We start from the raw sequence: 14,478 nt of genomic DNA, 5'->3' as shown, positions 1-14,478 counted from the left end.
AAAAATTTGATTTATAAAGCTTGGTGAAAATTTACCTTTTTGGAATTGGCTCTGTGTGTTGAGTTTGAACTTGGGTAAATTTTAACTTCAGAAATATTTGGAACTTCATTTTGCTGTCAGACTAAGGTTCTTGATACAGTTTTAACATGAGTGAATCTTTAATTCTAGATGATAAGATTGACTCATTGTTAATATGAAAGTGATAGGCACATTGGAATGTTGAAAATGCAACTCTCTGTGGGCAAGGAGTTTCAGAAAGGCAAATTTAGCAAAGGGGTTTACTTTGTCTGATGAAGGGTCCCAAACTGAAACATCAACTTTCCTGCTCCTCTGCTGCCTGGCCTGCTGTCTTCCTCATCAAGCTCCACACTGTGCTATCTCTGACTCCAGCGTCGGCAGTTCTTACAATCTGTAATCAGAAATAATGGGAACTGCAGATGCTGGAGAATCCAAGATTACAAAATGTGGAGCTGGATGAACACAGCAGGCCAAGCAGCATCTCAGGAGCACAAAAGCTGACGTTTCGGGCCTTGACCCAGAGACCCTCTCTGATGAAGGGTCTAGGCCCGAAACGTCAGCTTTTGTGCTCCTGAGATGCTGCTTGGCCTGCTCTGTTCCTCCAGCTTCACACTTTGTTATCTTACAATCTCTAAGTGAGTTTTAACAAATAGGTGAGCTTTTCCTTCATTCAAGGAGGAGGAGAGACTGATGACATAATTACTGCAGGAGCTTAAGTCCCACCTCCTCCTCCTTGAATCTGCAGTAGAATAGTGTTAATTAACCCATTCTGCTTGATCTTTTAAAGGGACCACACACTGTTTTTCCTCACTTTCATTTTTACGAACAAATTCTAACTTCCTGCCTTCCAATGCATGAATATTCAACACAATTTTGTAGCATAAGCTATTTAAGTTTTACCGAAGACTGCTGTTTGTTCTGATCCAATAAATCCCACAATACACCTATAGTTAACATTAACTTCATTTATTTAGGTAGGAGCTATCTCTTTTCTATATGCCTGTGTATGTATTGAGACAGGAATATGACTTTTCAACAATTTTACTGGTGCAGCCCTCATGAATTTTAAAAACTTAATTCAAATTATGCCATTATTTGTTGTTAAGTGCCAATTTTAGTTAGGGTCATCAGTAATGCTGTTACCATACAACCCAAAATGTGCCCAGTGGATGCATCACTGAACGAAATATTGAAGTGTTTTGTTCTTGATTGAAGTCAGTAATCAGTGGAGATACAAAGATGTAGATATATCAGCCAACTCCCACTTGTCTACACTGCTTCGGGTAGGGTTAAGATGCTTCTCGAACTCTGGCACTTCCCCCAGTTTGGTACATCATTCTCCTGCAACGGCTTCCTTTTTCCCTCAGTAGCTCATATATATTTGCAATGTTTTCTCCATCTCCCTCTTTCTCCATTGACCAGCATTATGTTTCATCCCACAATACTCATCACAAATGCAGCCTTCAGGTGTGCATTCTAGATTGGTATAATATTAATTGAAAATAAGTCAAAACTGTACTAGGCACAGTAAATGATGTCCAGCTCCCAAAAAAAAATGATTGAAATGTGTTTAATACCCACTATGAATCTGGCCCTGTTTGGATAAGTCAGGCAACTGGCTCCACTATTTCTTTTGCATATGTTAACTACGGGCAAAAGGCCTCCACTGGGATTGCCTAGAGGTCAGTTAAAAGTCAACTATATTGCTGGGGTCTGGACTCATATGCAGATCAGATGAGGTAAGAATGACAACTTCCTTCCCTAAAAGACATTGATAAACAATGGGTTCATGGCCATCATTAGACTCTTAATTCCAGATTTTATTTAAAGAATTCAAATTCGACCATCTGCCAACAGTCCAGTAGAAATACCATTAGGTCATCACCTCCCCATGTGAACATTAATACCAGTGTTAATGCTGCACTCAAAGCTCTTCCAATACTATTTTATCTGAGGAAGGTGGCTGAGGAAATAGCAGAGGCTTTGGTTGTGATCTTTCAAAAGTCACTGGAGTCAGGGAAAATCCCTGTTGATTGGAAAATTGTTGTGGTAACCCCCTTGTTTAAGAAAGGATCAAGGAAAAAGATGGAAAATTATAGGCCGATTAGCCTAACCTCGGTTTTTGGTAAAAAATTCTAGAATCCATCGTTAAGGATGAGATTTCTAAATTCCTGGAAGTGCAGGGTCAGATTAGAACAAGTCAGCATGGATTTAGTAAGGGGAGGTCGTGCCTGGCAAACCTGTTACAATTCTTTGAAGAGGAAACAAGTATGTTAGACCAAGGAAACCCAGTAGATGTTATCTATCTAGACTTCCAAAAGGCCTTTGATAAGGTGCCTCACGGGAGGCTGCTGAGCAAGGTGAGGGCCCATGGTGTTTGAGGTGAGCTACTGGCTTGGATTGAGGATTGGCTGTCTGACAGAAGGCAGAGAGTTGGGATAAAAGGCTCTTTTTCCGAATGGCAACCGATGATGAGTGGTGTCCCGCAGGGTTCAGTGTTGGGGCCGCAGCTGTTCACTTTATATATTAATGATCTGGATGAAGGGACTGGGTGCATTCTGGCGAAGTTTGCCGATGATACGAAGATAGGTGGACAGGCAGGTAATACTGAGGGGGTGGGGAAGCTGCAGAAAGATTTAGACAGTTTAGGAGTGTGGTCCAGGAAATGGCTGATGAAATTCAATATGAGGTTTTGCACTTTGGAAAAAAGAGTACAGGCATGGACTATTTTCTAAATGGTGAGAAAATTCATAAAACAGAAGTACAAAGGGATCTAGGAGTGTTGGTCCAGGATTCTCCACAAGTTACCTTACAGGTAGAGTCCGTGATTAAGAAAGCAAATGTAATGTTGTCGTTTATCTCAAGAGGGTTGAAATATAAAAACAGCGGTGTGCTTCTGAGGCTTTATAAAGCTCTAGTTAGGCCCCATTTAGAATTGGGCCGCACACTTCAGGAAGGACATACTAGCCCTGGAGCGTGTCCAGCGGAGACTCACATGGATGATCCCTGGAATGGTAGGTTTAACGTTTGATGAACGGCTAAGGATCCTGGGATTGTACTCATTAGAGTTTAGAAGGTTGAGGGGAGATCTAATAGAAACTTACAAGATAATGCATGGCTTAGAAGGGGTGGACGCTAGGAAGTTGTTTCCGTTAGGCGGGGAGACTAGGACCCGTGGGCACAGCCTTAAAATTAGAGGGGGTAAATTTAAAATGGAAACGAGACGACATTTCTTCAGCCAGAGAGTGGTGGGCTTGTGGAATTCATTGCCACGGACTGCAGTGGAGGCCGTGACGTTAGATGCCTTCAAGGCAGAGATCAACAAATTCTTGATTTCACAAGGAATCAAGGGCTACGGGGAGAGTGCAGGGAAGTGGAGTTGAAATGCCCATCAGCCATGATTTAAATGGCGGAGTGGACTTGATGGGCCAAATGGCCTTACTTCCACTCCTATGTCTTGTGGTCTTATGGTATTCTGTTATCCTTTTATTCCTCACATACACATACTTTAAATAACTAAATGTAATTCACATCTCATATTTTTACATTCTAAACCATTTTCTGGGTAATCAGAGCTTCAAAACTTCTCTCTCAAACATGTCTGCCCTGAATGGAGCCTGTGAAGAGTCTGTGGTTCTTAACTTTTCAGCTTCTTGTTAGAGAATCTCTGCCATTCTTCAGCTGAACGTACCCAAGACATGACTGCCTTTCACTAACTGGGATGCATAAGGCAAACTGGATCCAATTACATGTTTTCTTCCTCCCCAGGAAGATTTTCTTTATTATTGTTTCAATCCAGGGGCTTGGCTGATATTAATGGATAATTGCTTGTTGTACCATATTTAAAATGTAACTGAATGATGGGTAATAGTCAGCAATTCTATTTCAAACAAACCATGGGATAAAATAACATTTCAGGTTTTCTCGCCTGCTCAACACAAAGCGAATTTTAATTTCATGATGATACAGATGGTTGTCATCCTGTTGCAGAAATTAGTTTTGCACTTGATTGGAGAAGCTTTTCTGCATTTTCAAATTGTTACATTAGCATTGGCCTTTCACCTTTAGTTTTGTTGAACTGTAATGATAAACAAGCAACGTTGCTGCACAAACACATTTCTTCCCTCACTTGGTCTTTCATAAGTTTCTGATTAGTATAACTTATTCCCTTTTTGTGTCTAGGATGCTCATGTGAAGACCTCACATTAAAATCAAAGAAGTGGAAAGTTCTTTCATCATTAAAACTGTTTCCTGAACTGTACTGAACAGTCATTCCAACTGAAAATAAAACGTGTTTTCTCACGGCTGTTAATGCATTGAATTAACACCCAGCAGAGGTGACACAATCTAATTACTTAAAGATGAAGAAGTGACTTATTCATTTCCCCTCAAATTTCTAGCATCGGCAGTGATCAAACCTAACTTTTTTTAAACAATCCTATACTTCTTTTGCTAAAGTTTTTTGATCTACCATCTCCCTCAGGAGCCTGCTCAGTTGTTGACATTTCTCACTCGATAGATCTCTTGTTAGATTAGTGTTGTCCAACCTTGTCATGTAAGGGGACACATTTCAATATTTTTCTCCCTCATGGGACTGAAGAACAAACTTCAGAAAAGTAAGGCATTGCAAATTTATGTCAACATTACCAAAATGACAAAGTACTACATCTGTATGAAGAGCCTTCAGTTAGGATGATTAATTTATACGGCTATACCAATGTGAGCAGTGACACTCACAGAAACATGTACATCCTGTCGCGCATCCTGACTATGACACGAACACATAGTCACTGACACACACATGCACAGTAGTTCAATACACACACCGACACATACAAACTCACTCACTCTCCCACATTCAATCTCTTAGATATACGCGCTCTCTCAAAAATTTACATACACTCGTGCTCACACACACATACAGTCACACAGGTTGTCCTGTTTACCCATCATTTGAATACAGAGGTGGCAAGAAGATCAAGTGTCAAGGGTCAACACCCAATTATTTGTCCTTCTTTTCACTTTTCCCACCACCTCCAGGCAAGTGTAAATTTATGCCCATGAGGTAGCCCAATGTCCTGGAGCAAACTGAAACTGTAAGCATTTCAAATGGTTCAGGATAACAGGATTCAGAAAAGGTTCAGACTGCCTGTTTCTTAACCAAGGCAGCTTGACCTTAAAATCCAATTAAGCATTTGAAACCAAATGTATTGATGATGTTCTGATGATGTTCACTGGACCTGAAATGTTAACTCTGATTTATCTCCCCAGATGTTGCCAGGCATGCTGAGTTTTTTTCCAGTTTTTAATTCCCAGCATCAGAAGTTCTTTCTGTTTTGTCTCAATGATCTCCTTATTAAATTTGTTTCTTCAGCTGATACATATCTTTAAATTTAGATTAGATTAGCTGAAAAGCTGCTGCAGTGACCTTGTTGGGTATTTATTATAGACCTCTAAATAGTGGTGACGAAGTAGAAGGCACCATTTCTAGGCAGATTATGGAAATGAGCTGGGCAAGCATGGTTGTGATAGTTGGTGATTTCAATTATCCTAAGACAGACTGGGAAAAGCTAGAGTGTGAGCATGGAAGGGGAGAAATTCATGCAATGTGTGCAAGAGAACTTTCTGGAACAATAAATTACCAGACCTACCAGGGAGGGGGCTGTGCTGGATCTGGTCCTAGGAAATATCGCAAGCCAAGCGAAGAATGTGAGAGTGGGGAAGCATTTGGGCAACAGCAATAACACGATAAGGTTCAATATTAAATTGGAAAAGGATAAGGATCCATCAAAAATTAAGATCCCAGACTGGAAAAGGGCAGGTTTTAAAGGTCTAAAAGTTGAACTGGAGCACATTGATTGAACACACCTTTTGGTCGATAAAATAGTGGATGAAAAATGGGAGAATTTTGAAAGGGAGATGAATAGTGTACAAGCTAGGTACATAGTCATGAGAAATAAATACAGGAAATCCAAAGCTAAAGTACCTTGGATGACTAAGGATATTGATGAGAAAATAGAGAAGAAAATGGAGACATGTGATGCATGCTGAAATAATAATAATAGCAATAGAAACCATGAAGAGTATTTCCAAAGCAGGAGAGAGGCTAAGGCTGGAATAAGGAAGGTTAAGAGGGAGCATGAGGAAAGGATGGCAGGCTGTGCTACAACAAATAGTAAAATATTCTTCAAGTGTATAACAGTAAAACATTAGTGAAAGATAGAGTGATGCCAATAAGGAAAAAGCAGAGTAAGCTGTTTGCTGAAGAAAAGGATATAACAGAGTTACCAAATGAATATTTTGTTTCTGTCTTTACCAAATTAGAAGATGATGACAATGGCTTGTTGAACATATGGGTGTTGAACAACTGAACAATATAGCAATGAAAGAGGTGCTAACAATGCTGGCTGCACTCCAGTTAGCAGGCCAGGATGCAATGTATCCTAGATTGCTGAGAGAATTAAGGATGTTAATTGCAGGGCTGCTGACAGAAATATTTAAGGTCTTCTGAACACAGAAATTAGTCCCAGGGGTCTGGAGGACTGCAGTCTTGCTGAAACTAATTTAAGGTGTCACGGTGGCTCAGTGGTAAGCACTGTTGCCTCACAGAGCCAGGAACCAAGGTTTGATTTCAACCTTGGATCTGTGTGGAGTTTGCATGTTCTTCCTGCGTCTGTGTGTGTTTAAAATGTGAAGCTGGATGAACACAGCAGGCCAAGTAGCATCTCAGGAGCACAAAAGCTGACGTTTCGGGCCTAGACCCTTCATCAGAGAGGGGGATGGGGAGAGGGAACTGGAATAAATAGGGAGAGAGGGGGAGGCGGACCGAAGATGGAGAGTAAAGAAGATAGGTGGAGAGAGTGTAGGTGGGGAGGTAGGGAGGGGATAGGTCAGTCCAGGGAAGATGGACAGGTCAAGGAGGTGGGATGAGGTTAGTAGGTAGCTGGGGGTGCGGCTTGGGGTGGGAGGAAGGGATGGGTGAGAGGAAGAACCGGTTAGGGAGGCAGAGACAGGTTGGACTGGTTTTGGGATGCAGTGGGTGGGGGGGAAGAGCTGGGCTGGTTGTGTGGTGCAGTGGGGGGAGGGGACGAACTGGGCTGGTTTAGGGATGCAGTAGGGGAAGGGGAGATTTTGAAACTGGTGAAGTCCACATTGATACCATATGGCTGCAGGGTTCCCAGGCGGAATATGAGTTGCTGTTCCTGCAACCTTCGGGTGGCATCATTGTGGCAGTGGCAGGAGGCCCATGATGGACATGTCATCTAGAGAATGGGAGGGGGAGTGGGAATGGTTTGCGACTGGGAGGTGCAGTTGTTTGTTGCGAACTGAGCGGAGGTGTTCTGCAAAGCGGTCCCCAAGCCTCCGCTTGGTTTCCCCAATGTAGAGGAAGCCGCACCGGGTACAGTGGATGCAGTATACCACATTGGCAGATGTGCAGGTGAACCTCTGCTTAATGTGGAATGTCATCTTGGGGCCTGGGATGGGGGTGAGGGAGGAGGTGTGGGGACAAGTGTAGCATTTCCTGCGGGTTGCAGGGGAAGGTGCCGGGTGTGGTGGGGTTGGAGGGCAGTGTGGAGCGAACAAGGGAGTCACGGAGAGAGTGGTCTCTCCGGAAAGCAGACAGGGGAGGGGATGGAAAAATGTCTTGGGTGGTGGGGTCGGATTGTAAATGGCGGAAGTGTCGGAGGATGATGCGTTGTATCTGGAGGTTGGTAGGGTGGTGTGTGAGAACGAGGGGGTTCCTCTTGGGGCGGTAGTGGCGGGGGCAGGGTGTGTGGGATGTGTTGTGGGGAATACGGGAGACGCGGTCAAGGGCGTTCTCGATCACTGTGGGGGGAAAGTTGCGGTCCTTAAAGAACTTGGACATCTGGGATGTGCAGGAGTGGAATGTCTTATCGTGGGAGCAGACGCGGCGGAGGCGGAGGAATTCGGAATAGGGGATGGAATTTCTGCAGGAGGGTGGGTGGGAGGAGGTGTATTCTAGGTAGCTGTGGGAGTCGGTGGGCTTGAAATGGACATCAGTTACAAGCTGGTTGCCTGAGATGGAGACTGAGAGGTCCAGGAAGGTGAGGGATGTGCTGGAGATGGCCCAGGTGAACTGAAGGTTGGGGTGGAAGGTGTTGGTGAAGTGGATGAACTGTTCGAGCTCCTCTGGGGAGCAAGAGGCGGCGCCGATACAGTCATCAATGTACCGGAGGAAGAGGTGGGGTTTGGGGCCTGTGTAGGTGCAGAAGAGGGACTGTTCCACGTAACCTACAAAGAGGCAGGCATAGCTGGGGCCCATGCGGGTGCCCATGGCCACCCCCTTAGTCTGTAGGAAGTGGGAGGAGTCAAAAGAGAAGTTGTTGAGTGTGAGGACGAGTTCAGCTAGGCGGATGAGAGTGTCGGTGGAGGGGGACTGGTCGGGCCTGCAGGACAGGAAGAAGCGGAGGGCCTTGAGGCCATCTCCATGCGGAATGCAGGTGTACAGGGACTGGACGTCCATGGTGAATATGAGGTGTTGGGGGCCAGGGAATTGGAAGTCCTGGAGGAGGTGGAGGGCGTGGGTGGTGTCACGGACGTAGGTGGGGAGTTCCTGGACCAAAGGGGAGAAAATGGAGTCCAGATAGGTGGAGATGAGTTCGGTGGGGCAGGAGCAGGCTGAGACGATGGGTCGACCAGGGCAGGCAGGTTTGTGGATTTTGGGAAGGAGATAGAAACGGGCCGTGCGGGGTTGGGGAACAATGAGGTTGGAGGCTGTGGGTGGGAGGTCCCCTGAGGTGATGAGGTCGTGAATGGTGTTGGAGATGATGGTTTGGTGCTCAGGTGTGGGGTCATGATCGAGGAGGGGGTAGGAGGTGGTGTCCGAGAGTTGGCGTCTGGTCCCTCCGCTCCAACCCCAACCTCACCATCAAACCCGCAGACAAGGGTGGCGCAGTGGTAGTATGGTGCACTGACCTCTACATCGCCGAGGCCAGACGCCAACTCTCCGCCAACAAAGGTCCACAAGTGTCTACCAAATCATTAGGCCCCATTTTCACCTTCCTGGGTCGCAAAACAATCTAAGTCAACAACAATATCCATTTGTGTTGCGCACAATCTCATTCACTAAAGTTAGGTCTCAAAAGCTATTTTAAAAGAAATCAAAAGAAATTCTTACACATTAACTATTAACGGCAGACACACAAAACTCACAAATTACCATCTCAAAACCCATAATCCCAAATTAACAATAAGATATATTAAATTTATTAAAAATAGATGTATAAATCTCTCAGTTTATATCACAGTAGTGAAGATTAAGATTAACATAAGGTTAAGAAGGAAACTAAGCCACTTGCTTTAAATTTGATAACAAAGCTTTACTAAATATAATTGTAATTCCATGTAAAATAGTAAGTTTAAGCCTTTATACTTGACTGATATAGGGTCTGTGATGGCTCTTATGGCACAGTGATAGTGTTCATACCTTTGACTCTGGAGGCCTGAGCTCAAGTCCCACTTGCTCCATGTCTTTGAACTAATTGATCAGAAAATATCTGCAGTCTCTAATGAGATGGCATTGGATAAATATGCTGTGAAATAAAAGTGTAAGCATGGAGCATGATAAATCAATTTAAATTTGAGACAACAGAAGAGGGCTGTACCAGAGAAAAGGCATCCGATACTGCAACATTGAGCTTGTATAATAGTGGCCCATGACCAGTATCAGAAGTGGAAGTTGAGGACATAGCTTGAATAGATTAGGTGATTAGATAAAGACTGTGTAACTGAGTTAGCAGTGGAAATGCTGGTGTAAAGTTCTGGTGGAGCGAATAAACTGAAAAATAAAGCAGTAAGACAGAGAAAACAACGGACGTGAGATAAGCAGAGAAATTTTAAAGTTATTCTGAGGTTCCAGATAAGGGTCAATTAGGTTTGACACATTGGCAACCTTGCCTTGAAAAAGTGCTTGTAGATTGAAATGAAGTTTCTTAGCAGGGGTTTTGAAGAGCCACTGATTGATGCAGGTGTTACAGTGGATTTTGCAGCAGCTTGAAAAGAAATCTTAAATATTTTTAGCTTTTTTAGCCTAATATTCACAGGAACGTAGAGCAATTGTTATGAAAAACTACCTTTATCCACTTTGCCCTGAAAAGCAAAAAAAAACCACCCAAAGAAGCAGCAGATGCAGCTGGAAAACGGTAGAAACTAAATAAATGGGATGATAGCGAAATTATCCTCCTCAAACCATATTAAAAAGCAGCACTTTGTGCAAACATTTCTGTGTTACGAGGGAGAGCGGAGACGCGAGCTGACCATTGTGTACCTCCTGGCCTTGAATAACACTGCACTCCTTTGAAGAGCTTATACACAGAATAAACCTTTCCCTGTGGGGATCTGTAGAATCATCAGTGATCCATACTCTTGTTCACAAGGTGGGTGTGAATATGGAATATGTGAGCAGACCAGGCTGAGTACACTCCATGCAGATTGTATCTAGCTCCACATTCAACAGCTTGCCTGTAGTTCTCAATGGCAATCACAATGGTTCCGGATGGTCTGTAATCAAGACATTGGTTGCTTGTGAGAGATGAGCATTCCTATTGCAACTTCTTTCATCCCTGAGATATCTGAAGAGGCTGTTCATGTCCCGTTGTGTGACCTGACCAGGTCCAAGAATGAAAATTATTTGACAAACATTGTAACATGGCAAATAAACTAATGATACAAATGTGGAAAATCACTTACAGGGGTGCCCTCAATGAGCTATAATCTTCCTTTCTCTCCAACTATGTCTAATTACAGCCCCAACTTTGGCAGTAAGGCTGAAGAGAGCTGCACTGTGACTGGCTGTATTTGCTTTGAAAACTTGATCAGATGTCCCCTCGTGCCTTTGGGCCTAAATGGCCCAGGTCTGCAGCGATAATGGGAACTGCAAATGCTGGAGAATCCAAGGTAACAAAGTGTGGGGCTGGATGAACACAGCAGGCCAAGCAGCATCTTAGCAGCATAAAAGCTGACATTTTGGGTCTAGGCCCGAAATGTCAGCTTTTATGCTCCTAAGATGCTGCTTGGCCTGCTGTGTTCATCCAGGTCTGCAGACTGTCTCCTTCCCAAATGCAAGCTCACATTCCAGATTGAACCTTGGTAGGTTTTGGGATCAGTGACAGATGATAGGGAAATGGAGAATTAGGCTCCTCTGGAGTGATCTGAGAAGAATGTTCCCCACCTTGTCGGTACCTATACCCCAGCCTGTGTTTGGCGTTCCTTAATCCCTCAACCCTTGGTGTATTGTCATTGATGCTGAACATCTAAGACTGGAGTTCTCAGTGCAGGTCTATTTGCGTATATCCAGCAGACATCGAGTGTGCAGGACCCGCTTCTCCATGGTGTTTGCCAACCTGTTAAAAATGGCCGAAAACAGGGTCTCATCCTCTTCCTGAGGCTGAGCAGATGCCTGGTCTCCAGCAGTCCTCAGTGAGTCAGAAAACTGAGTATTTCTTCCTTGACCAGCTATAGCGATAAGTCAGTGATGTTGTCCAGAATCTAATCTGGCGAGAACAATCAAGACAGAAATCGCCAAAGCGAAAGCCTCTATGTTGCTGGAGGAGCAGGTGAAAGCCTTGCCAGTGCATTTCCTGAGGTTCAGTAACTTTTTTCTTAAATGTGGAGCTGAGGGTGTCCAGTGCTGGCTCTTTTTCCATTAGTGCTTCTTGACGTGAAGAGAGGGTGTTATTTGTCAATTCTTGCCTCAATTAACAATGCTGGTAATAGGAGAGCAGGGTAGCAGGGCCCAATGAAACGTATTGTGTTGTATGCCTTTTTGGTCCTTCCATCTCCACCAGAGATTCTGTTCTGTAGCCAAATCCAACATTTCCTCATCCTAGATAGTGAGGAGTCTAATGACCACAACCGTCCACCACCTCCAACCCTTCGCTGATTGTGGTTCTCTTGCTCTGATTATTGCCTGATATTTCCTGCAATGAGACAAAAGGAGGGTTGACGATAATGGAGGTGGATGGAAGAAAGGTTAGTGGTGATGCATGAGCAGTAGAGGCAGTGAGATGCCCCTGGTGAGTGAGTAGGATGTATAGAGGGCAGGAAGCATTAGTATTTTGGGAGGATAAATGGACTCGAATAGTTGAGTGGACAAGATGCAACAGTGAGAGCTATAGTCCATGAGCATTGTTGAGAGACGTGTGCAGTGGTACATTTAGAGTGAGTACAAGGTATCAAAGAGAAGTGGGTGACACTTAAACTGGTGGATCATAGGACACCGTAAACCTTCTTCCCACACGACTGCGTACTTGCTTTACCCTGGAGCACTCAACTGACCCAGGCCACCACCTCAGTCAAAACTGACTGTGTCAAGTGGTGTGGACTGCTGCAAGGGGAGGCTGACAGCTCACTTTATAAAATCATCGGGGGTACGGTTAGGGTGGATAGCCAAGGTCTTCTCCCCGGGGTAAGGAAGTCCAAAACTAAAGGGCATAGGTTCAAGATGAGAGGGAAAAGATCTAAAAGGGAGCTGAGGGACAACATTTTCACACTAAGGGTGGTGCGTATATGGAAGAAGCTGCCAGAGGAAGTGGTGGAGGCAGGTACAATTACAATATTTAAAAGGTGTCTGAATGAGCACATGAAAAGGAAGGGTTTAGAGGGATATGGACCAAATGCTGGCAAATGGGTCTAGGTCAGATTGGGATGTCTGGCTAGTGCGACAAGTTGGACTGAAGGGTTTGTTTCCATGCTGTATGACTGCCCTTATCTTCGCCACCCAATCCACCAACACCTCCGTGTTCCTGTCTTTAACACTGAAATGAGCTTGCCTTTCTGCTGGGCCATGCCTTCAATGTTGAGGCTTTGAACAACACAGCGTGAGGCTCAGTTCTTCACTTTTAGAGTGAGAGTTGGAATGTGGTCAGGCTTTACGCAGAGTGGCAGAGGTGTGAAGGCTGGAAGGTCCTGTTGTGGCAAGTGTATCTACCTCACCAGCCTTGTTGACCCTGGAGTAAAGTGACCAAGAGCCCAGTTTCTTATTAATGAGGTGAAAAGCAGAAAGCTGCATTGGAAAAGACATCCACAGCAGATCGGAGCCCATGGATCTTACTGCAAAAAGCTTGGAAGTATTCATTACAATATGTAAGTCTGACATCTTATAACAGTGTAAATAGTTAATTTGTTAATGAATGTGATGACATTTTTCTCAACAGGAATCCAGACATTACAGCCTACATGGACTGATATATAGAAAAGCACTCAGACTATATCATACTGGATGTGCGGTTTCACCCAAGAAACCACTATTTGCATAAAGTTAATAAATATAGAACTGCAAAAGCACAGCAGGTCAAACAGTATCCGAGGAGCAGGGAAGTCAATGTTTCAGGCCAAAAGCCTTCATCAGGACTGGGGAGGGAGACGGGAACATGGAAATAAATAGATGGATGTAGGTCGGGGGTTACTGTGGTTGGTCAGTGGGAAAGGTGCAGCAGAGAGGTCAATCGGAAGTTTGGGGGTGGACAGATCTTGAAGCTGGTGAAGCCAATATTCAGGCCATTAGGCTGTAAGCTCCTAAGGAAAAATATCAGGTGTTGTTCCACCAGTTTACGTTTGGTGTCACTCAGTGGATGAGGGAAAGGATGGAGATGGAGTGGGAGGGAGAGTAAAAGTGGATGGCAACTGGAAGGTCAGCCTGGTTGGTGCATGCAGAACACAGATGCTCTGCAAACCAGTCCCCGAGTCTCATTTGGTTTCCCCAGAATACAGTAAACCCCATCAGGAGCAACAGATCGAGTAAATGATGTTGGATGAAGTGCAGGTGAATGTATTCCAGATCTGGAAGCATTGTTTGGGGTCTTGAATGGAGGGGAAGTTAGGAGGTATAGGGGCAGGTGTAGCACCTCCTGCGGTCTGTCGAATGGTTTTTGAGGTTCTGGGTGAGTAAAACATGTCTCTGAAGATTCATTTTGCATTCTTATGTAACTGCATATGAAGAATCCTTTGAAGTAGCCTTCTCAGATGAGATCATAACAGTTGGTGTTAGCTATGCAAATAAATGATTGGCGGGAGAAAACAACAAATACAAAAGGAAATCAAGTTGCTGTGCTCAAACAACATGCTTCATGACACTGTTGTTCGCTCACTAATCAAAGACCTGTGAGCTTATTAGACTGTATGGCTTCCCATAGCTTTCCTCAGGACTAACACTCGGATACAATTTTATGCTGAAAAACAACACTTCATGTGATTGTGGTCTCTTCCATCTTGGGAACATTTCTGCCCTTCTTAAAAATGGAATATTTTGAAAAACAAAGCCTGCTGTCTGAAAGTAAAATCATACAGCTTATCTCCATTAGCCCGCAACATGCCCCAGTCATGAGATAAGGGTTTATTCTCCAAAAAAAATACTGTGGCTTTTCCAAGAATGTTCTGATAGTTGCTCAAACATTTTCTCAATACTTTCACCTCCATCCTGCAATTGATTCATGCCTAGAA

Source organism: Stegostoma tigrinum, chromosome 8, assembly GCF_030684315.1.
Source record: "Stegostoma tigrinum isolate sSteTig4 chromosome 8, sSteTig4.hap1, whole genome shotgun sequence".
In the NCBI taxonomy this organism is placed as follows: Eukaryota; Metazoa; Chordata; class Chondrichthyes; order Orectolobiformes; family Stegostomatidae; genus Stegostoma; species Stegostoma tigrinum.
This window is presented reverse-complemented; position numbering follows the sequence as displayed.